Below are 18,520 nucleotides of genomic sequence, written 5' to 3'. Positions count from 1 at the left end.
GAAGATTTGTTGGCAGAAAACTTCCCTGATATCATGAAAAATGAGAAGATATCTATCCAAGATGCTCATTGAAATCCACATAAGTATATTTTGAAATAAAGTCACCAAGACATATTATAATCAAACTTGACAAAAACAAAGATAAAGAAAGAATTTTAAGAACAGAGAGGGGTAAACTAAAAGTCACCTACAAAGGAGAGTCAATAAGAGTAAGTCCAGACTACCAGGCAGAAACAATGCAAGCAAGAAGGTAATGGGATGACTAAAATAAAAAACTGAAGGAAAAAAATTGCCAGCCAAGAATCATATACCCAGCAAAACCGTCTCTCAAATATTAAGGTGAAATTAGGACATTTCCAGATAAACAGAAGTTTAGGAAATTCATCAAAACCAAACCAAAACTACAAGAGTGTTTTGGTTAGAAAATCAATAACCTCAGGTATCAACCCAAGATTAAAACACTGGGCAGAGCAATCAGAAGTCAACCCAGACAGGAAAATTACAAAAATAAATCAAGATAAAAAATGCTCAAAACAGGGAAACAGTGATGTTATTATGTAAAAGGAGACAACATTAAAACAATAAAAAAAGACTAAGAAATGTAGTCATAGATCTGTTATATATGTAGAGGAAGACAAGACAATACAAAGAAATAAAAGTTAGGTTTAAATTCAGAAAAATAGCAGTAAATAATAGGTAACCACAAAGGAAATAAACTATCCTACACATCAAAATAAAATACAAGAAAAAATAGAGACTCAGCGGATACAAAATCAACAACAAATATGAGGAAAAGACAATATAAAAAAATAACCTACTCAGCCCAAAAATTTAAGTGGGAAAAAGAAACTGTCAACGACACACAAAAAAAGATCAAAATGGTAGCACTAAATTCATACCTATCCATAATTACACTGAATGTAAATGGACTAAATGCACCAATAAAGAGACAGAGAGTGGCAGAATGGATTAAAAAAAAAAAAGATCCACTATATGCTGCCTACAAGAGACACACCTTAGAGACACAAACTAAAACTCAAAGGATGGAAAAAAATATATGAAGCAAACAGCAATCAAAAAAGAGCAGGAGTGGCAATACTAATTTCTGACAAAATATACTTTAAAGTAAATCTACCACGAAGGATAAGGAAAGACGCTATATAATGATTAAAGAGACAGAATACCAGGAGGATATGACCATATTAAATATTTATGCACCCAATGACAGGGCTGCAAGATACATACAACAAACTCTATCAGCATTGAAAAGTGAAATAGCTCCACAATAATAGTAGGAGACATCAACACACCACTTTCGGTGAAGGACAGGACATCTAGAAAGAAGCTCAATAAAGACACGGAAGATCTAAATGCCACAATCAACCGACTTGACCTCGTAGACATATACAGAACACTCCACCCAACAGCAGCAAAGTAGACTTTCTTTTCGACTGCACATGGAACATTCTCTAGAATAGACCACATATTAGGTCATAAAACAAGCCTTAGCAAAATCAAAAACACTGAAATATTACAAACCATCTTCTCTGACCATAAGGCCATTAAAGTAGAAATCAGTAATGGGAAAAGAAATTAAACACTTGGAAACTGAACAATACCCACTCAAAAAAGACTGGATTATAGAAGACTTTAAGGATGGAATAAAGAAATTCATAGAATCCAATGGCAATGAAAACACTTCCTATCAGAACCTTTGGGACACAGCTAAAGCAGTGCTCAGAGGTCAATTTATATCAATAAATGCACACATGCAAAAAGAAGAAAGGGTCAAAATCAAAGAATTACCCCTACAACTTGAACAAATACACGAAGAGAGGAACAAATACACGAAGTGAGCAACAAAAGAAACCCTCAGGCACCAGAGGAAAACAAATAATAAAAATTAGAGCAGACCTAAAAAAAAAAATTTTTTTTTTTTTAAATAGAACAGAAAAACAATTGAAAGAATTAACAAGACCAAAAGGTCGTTCTTTGAAAAAATCAACAAAATTGATAAATCATTGGCCAAAATGAAAAAAGGAAAACTGGTGAGGAAGCAAATAACCCGAATAAGTATGAGATGGGTGATATCACAACAGACCCAACTGAAATTAAAAGAAACATATCAGATTACTATGAAAAATTGTACTCCAACAAATTTGAGAACCTAGAAGAAATGGATGAATTCCTAGAGACACACTACCTACCTAAACTAACACAAACAGAGGTAGAACAACTAAGCAGACCCATAACAAAAGAAGAGATTGAAAAGGTAATCAAAAAACTGCCCCCCTCAAAAAAAAACCATGGCCTGGACAGCTTCCCTGCAATGTTCTACCAAACTTTCAGAGAAGAGTTAACAACACTACTACTAAAGATATTTCAGAACATAGAAAAGAATGGAATACTCCCAAACGCATTCTATGAAGCCAGTATACCCCCGATACCAAAGCCAGGCAAAGACACCACAAGAAAAGAAAATTATAGACCTATATCCCTCATGAACGTAGATGCAAAAATCCTCAACAAAACTCTAGCTAATAGAATTCAACAATACATCAAATAATTCACTATGACCAAGTGGGATTCACACCAGGTATGCAGGCATAGTTCAACATTAGAAAAACAATTAATGTAATCCATCATATAAATAAAACAAAAGACAAGAATCACATGATTTTATCAATTGATGCAGAAAAGGCATTTGACAAAGTTCAAAACCCATTCATGATAAAAACTCTCAGCAAAATAGGAATAGAAGGAAAATTCCTCAACATAATAAAGGGCATTTATACAAAGCCAATTTTTTTATACAAAGCCAATAGCCAACATCATCCTAAATGGAGAGATTCTGAAAGCATCCCGCTAGAGAATGGAACCAGACAAGGATGCTCTTATCACCACTCTTATTCAACATTCTGCCGGAAATCCTAGTCAGAGCAATTAGGCTAGATAAAGAAATAAAGGGCATGCAGATTGATAAGGAAGAAATAAAAGTATCTCTATTTGCAGATGACATGATCTTATACACAGAAAACCCTAAGGAATCCTCAAGAAAACTACTGAAAGTAATAGAAGAGTTCAGCAGAATATCAGGCTACAAGATAAATATATAAAAATCAATTGGATCCTTCTACACCAACAAAAAAAACATTGAAGAGGAAATTACCAAATCAATACCATTTATATCAGTGCCCAAGAAGATAAAATACTTAGGAATAAATCTTAGAAGAATTGTAAAAGACTTACACAAAGAAAACTACAAAAGAAACCAAAAGAGACCTACGTAAGTGGAAAACATACCTTGCTCATGGATGGGAAGACTTAACATTGTAAAAATGTCTATTCTACCAAAAGTGACCTATGGATTTAACACAATTCCAATCCAAATCCCAGCGACATTTTATAATGAGTTGGAGAAACAAATCACCAACTTCATATGGAAGGGAAAGAGGCCCCAGATAAGTAAAGCATTACTGAAAAAGAAGAACAAAGTGGAAGGCCTCGCTCTACCTGATTTTAGAACCTATTTTACCTCCACAGTAGGCAAAACAGCCTGGTACTGGTACAACAACAGATACATAGACCAATGGAACAGAGTTGAGAATCCAGACATAAATCCATCCACATATGAGCAGCTCGTGTTTGGCAAAAGCCCAAATCAGTTAAATGGGGAAAAGAGAGTCTGTTTAACAAACGGTGTTAGCATAACTGGATAACTATCTGCAAAAAAATGAAACAAGACCCATACCTCACACCATGCACAAAAATGAGCTCAAAATGGATCAAAGGCCTAAATATAAAATCTAAAACCATAAAGATCATGGAAGAAAAATTAGGACAATATTAAAAAAAAAAAAAAAACCATAAAGATCATGGAAGAAAAATTAGGACAATATTAGGAGCCCTAAAATGTGGTATAAACAGTGTACAAAATATTACTAACAATGCAGAAGAAAAACTAGACAATTGGGAGCTCCTAAAAATCAAACACCTATGCTCATCCAAAGACTTCACCAAAAGATTAAAAAGATTACCTACAGGCTGGGAAAAAGTTTTTTAGCTATGACATTTCAAATCAGCATCTGATCGCTAAAATCTACATGATACTGCAAAAACTCAAGTACAGAAAGACAAATAACCCAATTAAAAAATGGGCAAAAGACATAGACACTTCATTAAAGAAGACTTTCAGGTAGCTAACAGATACATGAAGAAATGCTCATGATCATTAGCCATTAGAGAAATGCAGATCAAAACTACAATGAGATTTCATCTCACTCCAACAAGGCTGGAATTAATCCAAAAAACACAAAATAATAAATATTGGAGAGGTCACGTAGAGACCGAAACACTTAAACACTGCTGGTGGGAATGTAAAATGGTACAAATATTTTGAAAATTGGTTTGGTGCTTCCTTAAAAGCTAGAAATAGAACTACCATACAATCCAGCAATCCCACTCCTTGGAATATATCCTAGAGAAATAAGAGCCTTTATGCAGATATATGCACATCCATATTCATTGTGGCACTGTTTACAATAGTAAAAAGATGAAACCAACCAAGGTGCCCGTCAATGGATGAACAGATAAATTATTGTATATTCACACAATGAAATGCTATGCATAGATAAAGAACAGAGATGAATCTGTGAAACATTTCATAACATGGGGGAATCTGGAAGACATTATGCTGAATGAAATTAGTCAGCTGCAAAAGGACAAATATTGTATGAGATCACTATTATAAGATCTTGAGAAATAGTTTAAACAGAAAAGAAAATATTCTTTCTGAATATTTTCTGAAATTAAAAGGAGGGAGGGAGGAAGAGGGGTATTCACTAATTAGATAGTAGATAAGAACTACTTAAGGTGAAGGAAAAGACAACACACAATACAGGCGACGTTAGCACAACAGGACTAAACCAAAAGCAAAGAAGTTTCCTGAATAAACTGAATGCTTAGAAGGCTGGCCTAGCAGGGGCGGGGGTTTGGAGACCATGGTTTCAGGGGACATCTAAGTCAACTGGCATAATAAAATCTATTAAGGAAACATTCTGTATTCCCCTTTGGAGAGCAGCATCTGGGGTCTTAAAAGCTAGGAAGCAGCCATCTAAGATGCACCAATTGGTCTCAACCCACCTGGATCAAAGGAGAATGAAAAACCCCAAGGACACAAGGTAATTATGACCCCAAGAGATAGAAAGGGCCACATAAACCAGAGACTATATCAGCCTCAGACCAGAAGAACTAGATGGTGCCCAGCTACAACTGATGACTTCCCTGACAGAGAACACAACAGAGAACCCCTGAGGGAGCAGGAGAGCAGTGGGATGCAGACCCCAAATTCTCATAAAAAGACCAGGCTTAATCGCCTGGCTGAGGCTAGAAGGACCCCAGTGGTCATGGACCCCAGACCTTCTGTTAGCCCAAGACAGGAACCATTCCTGAAGCCAACTCTTCAGACAGAGATTGGACTGGATGATGGGATAGAAAAAGATGCTGGTGAAGAATGAGCATCTTAGATCAAGTAGACACTTGAGCCTATGTTGGCATCTCCTATCTGGAGGGGAGATGAGAGGGTAGAGGGGGTTAGAAGCTGATGGAATGGACATGAAAAGAGAGAGTGGAGGGAAGGAGCAGACTGTCTCATTAGGGGGAGACCAATTAGGAGTATGTAGCAAGGTGTATATAAATTTTTGTATGAGAGACTGACTTGATTTGCAAACTTTCACTTAAAGTACACTAAAAAAAAAAAAAAGATGGAAGAAATGTGCAGAGTCACTGCACCGAAAAGAATTTGTTGACGATCAACCATCCAGGCCAGTTGACTGGAATAGATTCATATTTGTGCCCATTTGAAAGAAAGGTGATCCAACACAACGTGGAAATTACTGAACAAAATCATTAACATTACACAGGAGTAAAATTTTGTTGAAGATCATTCAAAAGCAGTCACAGCAGTATATTGACAGGGGATTGCCAGAAGTTCAAGCTGGCTTCAGAAGAGGACGTGGAACCGGGGATATTATTACTGATGTCAGATGGGTTTTGGCTGAAAGCAGAGAATACCAGAGTGATGTTCAACATTTTCCTTGACTATGCAAAGGTATTCGAGTGTGTGGATCATAACAAATTATGGATAACATTGCAAAGAATGGAAACTCCAGAACACTAAATTGTGCTCATGAGGAACATGTACATAGACCAAAAGGCAAACATTCTAACAGAACAAGGGGATACTGTACAGTTTAAAGTAAGGAAAGGAGTGCATTAGGGTTGTATTCTTTCACCATACTTATTCAATCAGTATGCTGAGCAAATAATCTGAGAAGCCGGACTATGTGAAGAAGAACACGGCGCTAGGATTGGAGGAAGACTCATTAATAACCTGTGATATACGGATAACACAGCCTTGCTTGCTGAAAAGAAAGAGTTGAAGCACTTACTGATGAAGATCAAGGACTATAGCCTTCAGTATGGATTGTGCTGCAATATGAAGAAAACAAAAACCTTCACAACTGGACCGGTAAGCAACATTATGATAAATGGAGAAAAGACTGAAGTTGTCAAGAATTTCATTTTACTTGGATCCACAATCAATGCCCATGGAAGCAGTAGTCAAGAAATCAAAAAACATATTGCATGGGGCAAATCTGCTACAAAAGACCTCTTTAAACTGTTGAAAAACAAGTACATCACTTTGGATCAGGTGCTCCTGATCCAAGCCATGGTGTTTCCAATCACCTCATATGCATGCACAAGCTAGACGATGAATAAGGAAGACCAAAGAAGGATCTACACCTTAGGATTATGACATTGGTGAAGAATATTAAATATACCATAGACTGCCAGAAGAATGAACAAATTTGTTTTGCAAGACATACAGCCAGAGTGCTTCTTAGAAGCTTTGTCTCACGTACTGTGGACATGTTATAAGGAGGTACCAGTCCCTGGAGAAGGACATCATGCTTGGTTAAGTAGAGGGTCAGTGAAAAAAAGGAAGACCCTCAACAAGATAGATTGACACAGTGGCTGCAACAATGGGCTCAAACATAGCAGTCATTGTGAGAATGGTCCACAACTGGGCAGTGTTTTGTTCTCTTGTCTATAGGGTTGCTATGAGCTGGAACAGACTCAAGAGCACCTAACAACAAAAACACATATTGTTCATTAAGGCAGTACCCCTCTACCATCACCAAATTCTGACTGAATTTCTGTATTAAAAGCAAAGATTTTTTTATTTAAAGCATTTTTAAATGACTGAAACATTCGTCTTACACAAAGACTAGGATTGACATAGAAACTTAGAAACTCCACATTTTAGAGGTTTCAGCTCTACCTTGTTGCTCTGTCCTTCACAAGATATGATTTCATTCTATGGAGTAATACTGCTGCTCTCCTTTCCACTACCATGTCTGCATTCCAGTCACTGGGGGGAAGATAAGGAAGGAGAGGAGGACATACTCTTTTACATTTAAGAACACACACCCTGGAAGTAACACACATAACATCAACTCTCAAACCAGAAAGGGAACAGTCTTTTTCACCTTATTGTTTTCAGTACCCACACGGTTTTAAGAATATAATTAAAATAAACTAAATGAGTTTGAATATGAAAATAAATAAATTTAATTATTTAACAAAATACAACATTAGAGTGTAGAGATAAGAGTCTTGATTCCATCATTATTTACTTTTTGACCTGGTGCAGATAAATTATCATTATGGGGATTCGGTGTTTGATTTTGCTTTGTTCTTTAGTATGTAAAAATAAATAAAGCACACACCATATTCTAGTAATGTTTCTGCCAGATCTAGAATCCTACATCAAAGTTTGACAAACTTTATTTAGTGCTATCTCATTATGTATAAATCTAAAAATGTCTTAGAGCACAGGGTAATAGCATTTGAATATACTTTCATTAGGTTTAAGTGGTATTCTCAAAGTAGAGCTTTTAAAAGTAAAGGCACAAATCTTTTATGAATATAAAGCATGCACATGTCAAAAATTACTTAACTCATTAAGGAATGAACCATCAAGACTCTAAAACTGGTTCAATGGAGAATCAGAGGGTTAATTATATATAGATACTGAAAGAAAAGAAAGCTGGAGTAAGGTTGCTAAATTAGATGCAAAGCTGATTAATGCCCTACAGGGCACTAAAATTGTAATGTTTACCATTACATATTACTCATATATTATAAAATATAGTCCATTTGTTTAAACATCTCAATTGATATTACATCAATTCCTAGAGCCTTGTTTTTTGCCAATGCTTTCAGTGGGGCTTGGACTTCTTCCTTCGGTACCATCGGTTCCTGATCATATGCCACCTCTTGAAATGGCTGACCATTGACGAATTCTTTTTGGTATAATGACTCTGTGTATTCCTCCCATCTTCTTTTTATGCTTCCTCTTTTGATGTTTCAACAAACTGATGCATGACTAGAAGTGCTCACTTACCTATGCCAAGAAAGTTGGAAGACAGCTACCTGGCCAATCAACTGGAACAGATCCATATTTATGCCTATTTCCAAGAAAGGTGATCAACCAAATGCGGAAAGCATCAAAAAATATCATTAATACAACATGCAAGCAAAATTTTGCTGAAGATCATTCAAAAGCAGCTACAGCAGTATATCTACAGGGAACTGCCAGAAATTCAGGCCAGATTCAGAAGAAGATGTGGAACCAGGGGTATCATTGCTGTTCCTGGCTGAAAGCAGGGAGTACCAGAAGCATGTTTACCTGTGTTTAATTGACTATGCAGAAGCATTCGACTGTGTGGATCATAACAAATTATGGATAGCATTGCAAAGAATGGGAATCCCAGAACACTTAATTCTGCTCATGAGGAACCTGTACATAGGTCAAGAGGCAGTTGTCCGGAGAGAACAAGGGGATAGTGCACGGTTTAAAGTCAGGAAAGGCCTGTGTCAGGGTTTTATCCTTTCACCATACCTACTCAATCTGTATGCTGAGCAAATAATCTGAGAGGCTGGACTATATGAAGAACAGGGTATAGGGATTGGAGGAAGACTCATTAACAACCTGCATTATGCAGATGACACAACCTTGCTTGTTGAAAGTGAAGACGAAGACTTGAAGTACTTACTGAGGAAGATCAAAAATCACAGCCTTCAGTATGGATTACACCTCCATATAAAGAAAACAAAAATCCTCACAACTGGACCAATAAGCCACATCATGAAAAACAGAGAAAAGATTGAAATTGTCAAGCATTTCATTTTACTTGGATCCATAATCAACACCCATGGAAGCAGCAGTCAAGAAATCAAAAGATGCATTCTTTGGGCAAATCTGTTGCAAAAGACCTCTTTAAAGTGTTGAAAAGCAAAGATGTCACCTTGAAGACTAAGGTACCCCTGACCCAAGCCATGGTATTTAAAAAAAAAAAAAAAAAAAATTTTTTTTTTTTTTTTTTTTATGCATGTGAAAGCTGGACAATGAATAAGGAAGACTGAAGAAGAATTGACATCTTTGAATTGTGGTGTTGGTGAAGAATTTTCGAATACACCATGGCCTGCCAAAAGAATGAACAAATCTGTCTTGGAAGAAGTACAAACAGAATGCTCCTTAGAAGCAAGGATGGAGAGAGTACCTCTTATGTACTTCGTACATGTTGTAAGAAGGGATCAGTCCCTGGAAAAGGACACCATGTTTGGTAAGGTACAGGGTCAGTGGAAAAGAGAAAGACTCTCAGTGAGATGAATTGACCCAGTGGCTGCAACAACGATCTCAAGCACAACAACGGTTGTGAGCGTGGCACAGGACTGGGCAGTGTTTCGTTCTGTGGTACACAGGGTTGCTATGAGTCGGAACCAACTTGACAACACCTAACAACAACAACAATATATAATATTATATAGTATAATTATATATTAATGCTCAATGTTACAGTTTTATTGCCCTATAGGGCATAAGAGCTTGGTTAATAACCAAAAGGTTGGCAGTTCAAATCCAACAGCCACTCCTTGGAAACCCTATGGGGCAGTTCTACTCCTTCCTACGTGGTCACTATGAGTGAGACTCAACTCGACAGCAATGTGGTTTTTTTGGTATATATACATATATATATATATATACATTTATATATAAACCTGGTGGCACAGAGGTTAAGAACTACAGCTGCTAACCAAAAGGTCAGCAGTTTGAATCCACCAGGTCCTCCTTGGAAACCCTATGGGTCCTTTAGGGTCACTATGAGTCTGAATTGACTTGACGTCAATGGGTTGGGTTTTTTTTGTTGGTTTTATATGTATATACACACATATATATATTTCTTTTACAAAACAGAAACTATTTGTATCTTTACTGAACAAAATTTTATAACATGTAACTTCATAGAATCTAGGAACTAATCAATAAAAAAAAAAAAATTCAACCAAATAATTCTTTGGTAGACCTGTTAGACAATAATGAAAAATATGCTTTCAGTATTTTGCCTTAATTCAAGTTCTATGTATTTTTTAACAATATTTTCCCTAGACATTTAAAAGGGAAACCCCACTCCAGTCCAAAAATGCATGTGTATCTCAATCACATTCCTAGTAAGTGGATTACAAATAATAGTTTGTAAGTCAGTTGTCTCAATCCTAGAACATATTTCTAAAACTTTTGTATGTTAGAAGGTTTTCAAATCACATCAAAGTGTTACTATATAACAAATATGTAATTTTTAAAATCTTATCTAGGTTTCATTATGCTTCTTATGTTTTAACATGGATGGCTGGTATCTTTGACAGTGTATAACCTATTACTTCATGGGTTAAAACAACTCTGGACTCCAATTCAGATATTTTGTTTAAGTGATGCCCAATATTTGAAAGACTTTACAATTGTCTAAATTTTAAACATTTCTTGTTGGATGTTTCTTGTAGCCACCTTGGTTCGTGTAGAAAAAAATGCATTACTGAAAAAAAAAAATGCTCACATCTGAGTTTCTAGTATATCTTTTTAAAGAGATTCTCACAGAAACAGGTCTTCAGAGGACACATCTAATTCCTTCAGCTATTCTATATTTAGGAAAGGTCAATAGAAGTCATGTCTTATACTGGAACGTCATCACTTTTCTAAAGATTTATGATCCTTTTCCTGCCGTCATTCCCAAAAACTGTCATTTTGGCAAACTGATGATTTTATTTCAGTGAGGCACAGTTGGCTTTAAGGCAACCTAGTTAAAGTTTGGAGTGAATCAAGAGAATTGGAAAAATATGTAGAAAAATAGATATTCACACATCTGTTTTTCAGACGGTGCACTTAACATTTCTGTGGCAGATACATTCAGTGTATTTATCTCTGTGTTCAGGCATAAAGTTCAAGAGTGTGCAGTTTCCATAACAGCAAAGGTATGGAAGGATATAAAATTGTCCAAGGAGGGTACAAAACATAGCAATGGTCCAAGACAGAATGTTGGGGACAGCTGAATTAAATAAATGATCAGAGGAAGACTACTTTGGGAAGGACATCGACAAGGAAGAGCTAGAAGGCTAGGAAAAGAATACATAGAGAGTCCTGTGCAGAAATCATGCTAGAATTATTGAGGAGAGGCTTTTGATATGGTAAAAGCTTTTTTTTTTTTTTTTTAGAAGGCCTGCCAATCTGCTGTCTAAATGGCACAACCATTGAAAATCCTGTGGAGTAGTTCTTTTGTTTTGTTTGCACATGTGGGGTCACTTTTAGTTAAAATCTACTTCATGGCAGCTAACAACAACAGCTTAATTCATAGCAGAATCACATTTTATTGTAGCATTTATAGAAAAAAAATTGTTGGAAGGAGATTTAATAAATTATTCACTCAATCCCTCTTAAAACAGATTAAGGAGCCCTAGTAGCTCGATGGTTAAGAGCTTGGTAGCTAACTAAAAGGTTGGCAGTTGGAACCCACCAGTGAGTCTATGGGAAAAATACATGGCAGTCTACTTTTGTAAAGATTACAGCCTTGGAAACCCTGGGAGGCAGTTCTACTCTGTCCTACAGAGTCACTATGAGTCAGAATCTACTCTGCAGTGATGGGTTTTAAAACAGATTAAAAAGGTAGAAAATTTGCCACCAATTGGCTTCCTCTTTTAGTTAGAAGCAGCCTAAGTAAATAGCCTGGATTGCCGTGGGACCGTGTATGAAACACTAGATAAAAAAGAGAAAAAGTAAAGCTAACTTGACTTTTAATGAAGATATCGAAAGAAAAGCCATCTTTGCTCTACATCCAGGAGTTCAAGCATCAGATACTATTGATTTGGAACCAGGCTGGTCTACACCTCCATGCTCCACATTCCCATGGGCTGGCGGTGGTCTGTCTGCAGGAGCAGCAGGGCAGTCTCGGGTCTTTGCCAGGGAACTCACATGTGAGGCTGGGGAAGAAGCAATGATGGTGGGAATGCATCTGGAACCCCTTTTGCAATTCTAATCCCCACTGGGTAAAAAGGATATGGGGAAAGCTAAAAAAAAAAAAAGATTCAAGACAAATACAAAAATGACATAGAGACTACAATATTAAGCCATAGATTACAATATTAGAGCCATAAAATGATATTATGGAAATTAATACTATGTTGGTAGGAGAAAATGTTCTCAGCCCCTGTGCCCTTAAATTGAACACGAGTGGCACAAAAAATGTAAAGTACCTCCTGAAAAACTGGCCTTGAAAATGCATGCCTGTTAACCCTGAAGCAGTAGCAGATGGTGGTATCTGCCTGTCATTGATGGTATGGTTTTTTATTGTTATCATGCATTAATAATTAAATGCTGACAGCATACTTGGAGCTGCTGTAAACTTAGAAAACAGAGCTGCTTCTATCCCTTAGGCTTATCACCTAAATTAGACAAAGATTTTAAAAACATCAGGGGAGAGGAGATAAATATTATAAATCAAAGGTTATTGCCTTTTCTGATTGCATTTTTTCTTTGTGTTTTTGATTATTCCTCTTGACCAGTTGCCTTTGGTTTGGGAGGTAAGCCATCAGAGCTAGGATGCTTGCTGAAGAAAATTGCTTTCATTAAACAATGTGAAAGATGAAAGAAAACTACTTTGGTGGGTTATAAGGGGAGAGTAACCAGAAATGGAAGAATATTCAAAAAGAAAGAGTAGAGGACTGAAACAAAAAAGATACTGAGGCTACTGCAATCAAAGTGAACCAAAGTTGTTATTATTGTTGTTGTTGTCAGCTGCCATCCTCTCAGTCGACCACCAACGGATGGTTTCCCCATGCACAACAGAAGAAAATGTTCCCTGGTCTTGTGCCATCGTCACGATTCGTTGTGGATTGGACTGTTGTAGTCCATAGGGTTTTCGCTGGCTGATTTTCAGAAGTAGATCACCAGGCCTGCCTTCCTAGTGTGTCTTAGTTTGGAAAGTCCACTGAAACCTGTCAGCATCATAACAACACGAAAGACTCCACAGACAGACAGGCGGTGGCTGCACATGAGGTGCATTGACCGAGAATCAAACTCTGGCCTCCCACATGGGAAGCTGAACCACCACTGCCCCCATAAGTCTGTGTAGTAGGAGGAAGTAAATGAAGATCCACACACCTGAGAAGGACGATTTTCTGAATGTGAAGTCAGAATATAAGACAAAGCATATTTTTTATTAATGTGATTAAAACAGGCATTGAATTAAGACACAGTTTTTCCAGTGTTCTAGGAAGGTGGCATGAAATATGGGGTTATCAGTATAAGGCGGGACTTTAGATGTAGGACTAAAGAAAAGACTGGATATTACAACACGAGACTGATGTCCCATGATATGATCTATCCCTCCTGGACTCTTAGTCTGGCCATCAGAGTCTCATTGGGGCCTGAATCATCCTTATTTCACAATTCTACGTGTAATAATAGAGCAATTAAGGGGGGTCAGGTCAGTCAAACCTGACTCTGGCTTAAAGTGGGACTCTGGCACAACATAGCAATTAGTCTTGGTTAAGTGAACCAATTAGTCTTGATTAAGTTTATTACCTTTTTCAGACTTCAGTTACCTCATCTGCAAATAGGATAATATTACTTCATAAAAATGAACACTTGCTGATTACACAACATGTGTTAGGCACCTGTGCTAAGCATGTATTATATTATCTATTCTTTTCAATATTTTGAGGTAGATAATATTATTCTCTCCATTTATAGGTAAAGTAGATTGTGGCCCAAAAAGTGACAAGTTATATAGGCCAGTAGATTCTAGACCTTTTTTTAAGAGGCCACTGAATGCTGTTGACTGGAAAAATATGTTTAGGTAAGGGAATATGGCATTAGTGTGATGGATATATAAAAGAAGAAATATTAAAAAACAGGAAGATCAGTTAGTCGATTCTCATAATAGGCTATGCAACAAATAGTAATAAGAGAGACATGAGGTGGGGGCAGTGTTGTTGTTGTTGTTAGGTTCCTTCAAGTCGGTTCCAACTCCTAGTGACCCTATGTACAACAGAACGAAACACTGCCCTATCCTGCACCATCCTCATGATCCTTGTTATGCTTGAGCCCATTGTTGCAGCCACTGTGTCAGTCCATCTCATTGAGGGGCTTCCTCTTTTTCTCTGGCCCTCTATTCACCAAGCATTGTGTCCTTCTCCAGGGACTTATTCCTTTTGATAATAAGTCCAAAGTATGTGAGAAGCATTCTGGCTGTACTTCTTCCAAGACAGATCTGTTAGTTCTTTTGGCAGTTCATGGTATAATCAATATTCTTCACCAACACCATAATTCAAAGGCATTAATTCTCCTTTGGTGTCCCTTATTCAGTGTCCAGCTTTCACATGCATATGAAGCAATTGAAAACACCATGACTTGGGTAGGCTGCACCTTAGTTCTTAACTATCTTAAAGTGACATATTTGGGGGCAGTGGGAATTTAAAATAAAGAAAGATAAAAAATACTTTTCCAGACTAGGGACTGATGACTAATACAGTTTAGGGAATAAGGAAATTTACAGATGTTTCCAGTCCATACTTCCAGAAATAGAGCAGTTAAGAGAAGATACTGACATGCCTGGAGGAATAAAGAGGCGAGTTTCAGAGCCACTGCATTAAACAGGAGGCAAAGTGGGGGAGACGGGGTATGAGTTCAAAATTAGAGGAAAAATGGAGATTGGTCGATCAAGAGTTGAGTTCAGGCACAGAGAGGTTCTAGTTTGAGTGAGACGGATAAAAGGAAAAACATACAAAATTCTAGTGGACCCACCTAATTAAAAATAGAAGAGGAAAGAGGACTCAGAGATGAAGATGAAAACTGTAACTCAGAGAAAGGAGAGGGAACTGGGAATTCGTCAAGAAGAGAATGGTTAATAATGTGAAATGTAGTAAGGGCAGAGTGTGAGAACTGAAAAGAGGAGGTCATTCATGACATTTGTGGAAATGATTCCGTCGTGTGGTAGAGAAGAAGTGAAACTGAAAAAAGGAGTAAAAAATTTTGAGTCAATAAGGGTGAATTTCTTTGAAAATTTTGGTTCATCAAATATGTGAGATTGGACAATATTTTGAAGAATAATTACACAAAAGATAACTCGCTTTTTTTATGTCCCTCTTCTTTTGTTTGATTTTTTTCTTTAAATAAGGAAGTTTTGTTTGTTTGTGGAAAACCATGACAAACAATAAGTATCTTTTGAAAGGTAGAAATGAATGAAACCAGGGGGTAGGGGTGGGGATGACTAAAGGGACTATTTTCTTGAAAAAATAGGGAATATTAGGGTCATTGGACTTAGGTTTGACAAGAATAATTAGTACTTCTTTTCCGAAAACTGACTGAAAGAAGAGCTAAGAGGTGCTGTACATGGAGGTAGAGAAGCAGGCTAGTGATAGCCCTCCTGCAGGTGTGTGTGAAAGTGGGAGAGAACCTGAAGAGGAAAATATGCTTACAGCCATGGAAGATTCCATAGGCATCAATGAGAATGGATAAGAATGTTGCCAAGCAATGAAGCTAAGGCTAGAATATGTTTATAGCCATAGGAGATTCCACAGGAATCAATGAGAATGGGTAAGAATGTTACTGAGCAATCAAGTTGAGGCTAGATAGCATGTTGTATGAAATTCAAAGCAAGAGAAAATGCTTATCTACAATCAAGATCTTGACCCCATGTTCCTGGCCATGTTTGGTCAACAAATGAGACTATCAGTGTCCCCCTAGAATAAAGCCAAATACAAAGAAGTGAAAAGCTTTACCATCTTCTTAAAATCTACTTACCCAAGCTCATTTTCTACCACTGCCTAGCATGAAGGCTGTGCTTTGGTCAAGCCACAGTCCACATTTTCCTCAGAATTATATTCTCCTGCTTATTCCTTAGGACTGGAATACTCTTCAATCTACTCTGTAACTATCATATTCTACCTATACTGAAGATTCCTTTTCAGAAAACTTTTCTGATGCAAATAGACCCTTACTCAAGCTGTTCTTCCTTTCCTCTAAATTTTTACACACATACTTTGTTCTTTGTCTGTTTCCCTCTGCGAAATCCCCTTGTAGGCTCAATAATACTGTATATGTCTGCAAGCAAGACCTCTATCTTCCCCCTAGCACAGGCCAAGCATCAGGAGACATTACCTCTACAAGTTCACACTCACAAAATGACACAAGTGTTCTAACTTCCCAGAAAAACTGGCAGGGCAGTGTTCATGCTGTAGATCCCCAGTAAATAACCTCATGTTGAAACTGAGTTGTCTTGTTCAGACTTCATAGCTTCCACTGCCTTATTGTTGTTCAATGTTGTCGAGTCGTTTCTGACTGATAGTGACCCTATGTACAACAGAACGAAACACTGCCCAGTCCTGCACCATCCTTACAATCTTTGCTGTGCTTGACCCCAATGTTGCAGCCACTGTGTGAATCCATCTCATTTTTCGCTGACCCTCCACTTTACCAAGCATGATATCCTTCTCCAGGAACTGTTCCCTTCTGATAACATGTCCAAAGTATGTGAGATAAAATCTCACCATTCTTGCTCCTAAGGCAAATTCTGGCTGTATGCCTTCCAAGACAGATTTGTTCATTCTTCTGGCAGTTCATAGTATATTAAATATTCTTCTTTAACACCATAATTCAAAGGCATCGATTCTCTTTCCATCTTCTTTATTCACTGTCCAGCATTTGCATGCCTATGAGACTACTGAAAATACCGTGGTTTGGGTCAGACACACTTCAGTCCTCAATGTGACATCCTTGCTTTTCAACACTTTAAAGAGGTCTTTTGCAGTAGATTTGCCCAACACCATACATAGTCTGATTTCTTGACTGCTGCTTCTGTGGGTGCTGATCGTGGATCCAAGTAAAATGAAATCCTTGACAACTTCAATCTTTTCTCCATTTATCATTGCCTCAGGACAGTTAAAATATTGTTTAATATTTTGAAAAGACTCTTAATCTATGACCTTTTGAGAGCCTCTCAACTTCAAGGTCCTTCAATCCCCATCCTCCACCGCACTTTAAGACCTACTTACTGGCACCAGAAAAAGGAGGAGAGGAGAACAGAGAGAAAAAGGAATAAAAATGAGGAGTGAAGTAAAGAAGGAAGGAAAGGGAGGGGGAGGGGGGAGGGAGGGAGTGAGGGAGGGAAAAAAACAGGAAGGAAGGGAGGGAGGGAGGGAGGGAGGGAGGGAGGGAGGGAGGGAGGGAGGGAGGGAGGGAGGGAGGAAGGAAGGAAGGAAGGAAGGAAGGAAGGAAGGAAGGAAGGAAGGAAGGAAGGAAGGAAGGAAGGAAGGAAGGAAGGAAGGAAGGAAGGAAGGAAGGAAGGAAGGAAGGAAGGAAGGAAGGAAGGAAGGAAGGAAGGAAGGAAGGAAGGAAGGAAGGAAGGAAGGAAGGAAGGAAGGAAAAGAAAAAAAAAGTTGTCTCCCTTGGCTAGAATACTAGTGCCTTAAGGAGAGACCTGAGGCATCCCCAGAAACACCAAATACTTGTGGAACCAAGACCAAAATAAGGGTGGATTGGGTATACCCACCAACCTGCAGCACACATGCAAGCCTCATAAACAGATGGAAAAATGATTTGCTGTTCACACAGCAGTGAGCTACTCTAAGCCAGTGCACAACTTGTTCCAAAGCTGATGTTTTCTCTGGTTTTCCTGCCAAGAAAGTGGGGAGGCACAAGACAAGCCTCTCTGGCAGTGCCAGCTGAGGCTCAGCCCTGAGCAGGCAGCGGCCAAGTACGCACATGTCATCCTCAGCTGTGAGATGTGGAGAAGTTGGAGTGCTGAGCCGTAGGCTTCCAACATCAGCACTATCTCTGCCAGGTGAGGGGTCAACAGAGTCAAGTAACCCACAGATTGCCCTGCCATACCTCCAGCCTGTGTCCAGGTTCATAGGATCTGGAATCATCCTGGCCAGAGCTGAAGCATTTGCACCTCTTCCTAAGTTTAGTGTTCAATATGACAGTGAGTCCATGTCAAACCGACTACAAGACCCATATTTCATCTTCCCCACCAGGACAGAATTCACTCAAGTGTAGAGCTCACCTGGCAACCTGAGCTCAATTTCTGTATCAGTACAACAAATGGTAGAAGATAATTGACACATA

The sequence above is a fragment of the Elephas maximus genome, chromosome 23, assembly GCF_024166365.1.
Source record: "Elephas maximus indicus isolate mEleMax1 chromosome 23, mEleMax1 primary haplotype, whole genome shotgun sequence".
Lineage (NCBI taxonomy): Eukaryota > Metazoa > Chordata > Mammalia > Proboscidea > Elephantidae > Elephas > Elephas maximus.
Note: the sequence above shows the minus strand (reverse complement) of the source record.